Below are 3,048 nucleotides of genomic sequence, written 5' to 3' on the forward strand. Positions count from 1 at the left end.
GATCCATTCCAGGCCTTCGGTCGAGTGAATTTCTTTGCTTTTGACATACCGAGCGCCGGCGCGATCGGGGTCTTCTGTTTTGACAAGTTGTTTTGTGGCCCGCGGATGTCGCGGGATTCGGATTTTGGGAAGCGCGCGGGACGGGAGCGGCCGCAGTAATCGGAAGCGATAAAGCGGAAGCCCCTCGATCCCCGCGTCACCTTTTTCGCCACGTACTGCGCGCGCGTCTGCTGCGGGATTTGACTGGATAGCCTGGGCCTACCAGTCGGCCACTCGGAAGCGGTCCCTTATAAATCGCCGGCTCGGGGCTTCCAGGCAGTGCGCTCTCTTCTCCTCCTTCCTTCTTCCTCTCTCCCTTCGCAAGTCCTTCCGCCACTTCCGTTCTCGCCCTAGCGCAGCAGGCTCGTGCCAGATATCACCGGCGACGATGACGAAGGGCAAGACCTCCGCTCTGGAGCGCGCGAAGAAGGCGGCGGCGCAGGAGAAGGGAAGAAGATCGGCTCGGGGCGGATCCTCCTCTAGAACCGCTCTGCCCAAAGGTTGGATTCAGGGTGACTGGACGCCGTCGGTGCTCCGTCAAGAGGATCTCGACGACATGGTCGAGGGGGGAGTCATCCCCCACCAAGCCGCGCGTCTTCCGGGGGAGAGATCGAACCTCAACCCCGTGACGGTGAGTGCGTGCTCCTAGCCACCCACATCGACCGAGGGTTTTATCTGCCGCCCCATCCCTTTTTCCGGAGTTTTCTGAACTTCTTCGGGGCGCAGCTCCATCACTTCACTCCCAACTCCATCGTATACCTCGCCGCTTACATTTCTATGTGCGAGGCCTTCTTGGGTTGCCGACCCCACTGGGGACTCTTCAAGCACATCTTTACCTGTCGCTCTCAATCGGTCAAGAAGGCCAAGTCGAGTGACGAGAGGACGCAGGTGATCCAGCTGTGCGGGGGTCTGGCGATCCAGGCGAGGGGGAAGAGTTGTTTTCCTTCCATCACTTTCCCGGAGTCGGTCCGCGGTTGGCAGGCAACCTGGTTCTACTGTCAAGACCAGGCGACCCCAGGGCAGTCGACTGGACTTCCTCCATTCTCTCTCGACCGAGCTGAAAAGCCTGCTTCTCTGAAAGTGTCGCCGGAGGAAAGGGCCCAGGTCAAAGTGTTGGCGGGTCGAGTGGTTGAGCTCGTCCGTGAGGGTGTGACTGGCATGGACCTGCTAGAGGTCTTCCTCCGGAGGTGTATCCAACCGCTCCAGGCCCGTGACCACCCGATGTGGCTGTACGCGGGCCTTGATGACACCACTCGGGTCCATCCGGAGGAGGTCACCGACGAGATGCTGGAGGGGTGGCTGTCGAGCATTACGGGGAACAAAGACAACCCCCGAGGAGCCAGGAGGGTGGTTCCACTCGACAATTCGTATGAGGTGGACCAGGTATGTCTTTATGTTCCCGACTGGAATCTTGTTTTCTGCATTGGTCTTCTTTGAGTTGGTCGATTGACATTCGTCTTGTCCATTGTCTTCTAGGCGACCACCAAGATGTACTCGACGCCCAACGGGGCTCAGGAGCCAACTGAGGATGGGGAGGCGAGCGGAGGTGAGAGTGGGGACGACCAAGGCGAGTGGGAGTCCAACGGTGAAGGAGAGGGAGACGACGACATCGACTCCAGCGAAGAGGAGGAGGAGGAGGAGGTCGAACCCCCTCGCCCAGAGGGGCGGTCCAAGCACGCACACGACCCAGCGCGGGAACGTGGTAAGGCGACTGCTTCTGTTGGGCAGTCGTCGAAACGCCCTCGGACCTCTTCTCCTACGCCGATTGGGAAGGTTCCCAAGCACCCACGCACGATGCTGTCCAAGCCGCCCAAGGCTCTGCCCAAGATGAAGATAGCTGTCCCTACCATTTCCGGGTAATAATAAAACTTGCTTTCCTTCGTCGACCATGGACAGATCCTTGGTCGATTCATTGAGCCAACTGATTGACTTTCGAGATTTGCAGCGCTGCTACTTCTGAGGTCTCCGCCAAGGACGGTGACCAAGAGATGGAGGATGCTGTTACCTCCAACCCTGGTACGGTTACTGACGTTCTGCTTTGAGTCGACTGATCATTTATTGCAACCCTGGTCGATTGAACCTTTCCTTTGTAGCCCCTCCTCATGTTATCGACCTCCCGGATGACGATGACAATGGTCCGTTAAGAGTGAGGAGGCACAAGAGGGCGTCGGCTGACAGGACCCCCCAATCCGCTCCGGCGTCCGAGGCCAAGGCTCGGTATGGTGGTGACACCACTCGGGCTTCAGTGACCTTCGCCGTTCCTCTGGCGAGTGCGCGGTCCTCGTCGTCGACTGCGGATCCATCTTCGCTTTTTGCCACATACCCCGTCCCTGAGGACCAAGCGGCTGCTGCAAAGGAGGCTATACGCCAAGTGGGGATCATGATGGAGCAAGTGAAGATGGCTCGGGAGGCCAGCCAAGCAGCCTATGACGCGAGTCCGGCTCTTCAGAGCAACGTCCAGGTCAGTCGACTCAACACTTGGTCTGTTATGATATGCTGTTTGGAGAGTCTCTTTTCCGAAGATCTTTGTATCTGTACACCCACTGGGTGTGTCTGCCAATCCTTGGACAAGTGGGGGCACGCTAAGTGCACCCACTGGGTGTAGTCCCCGAGACTACGGTGGACTGCTGGCAGTCGACTGTAGTCTTTACATTGTGTTGCTGTAGTTGTATTTCTTCACTCGGTTTGGTCGGGCCAGGTCGAGTGGAACTCTTTTTTTTGGTCAAACCAGTGGGGGCACGCTGAGTGCACCCACTGGGTGTAGTCCCCGAGACTACTGTCGAATGTTTTTGATTCGGCTGTGGTCTTAGAAACGTCGTCATTGTCCCTTAGTTACTCGGAATCAACTTATCTTGGACGTCTGTCGACTGATTTTGCTTTTACAGAAATCCTGCGAACTCGTAGCTCGCTATACTGAGTTGGAGAAGCAGAAGATTCAACTGAACCTTGATCTGGAGCTGGCCAGAACAGAGCTGCAGAAGGTCAGAGACGGCGCCGCAGGTAAGACGG

This window comes from Triticum urartu, chromosome 3A, assembly GCF_056163025.1.
Source record: "Triticum urartu cultivar PI428250 chromosome 3A, HENAU_Tu73, whole genome shotgun sequence".
NCBI lineage: Eukaryota > Viridiplantae > Streptophyta > Magnoliopsida > Poales > Poaceae > Triticum > Triticum urartu.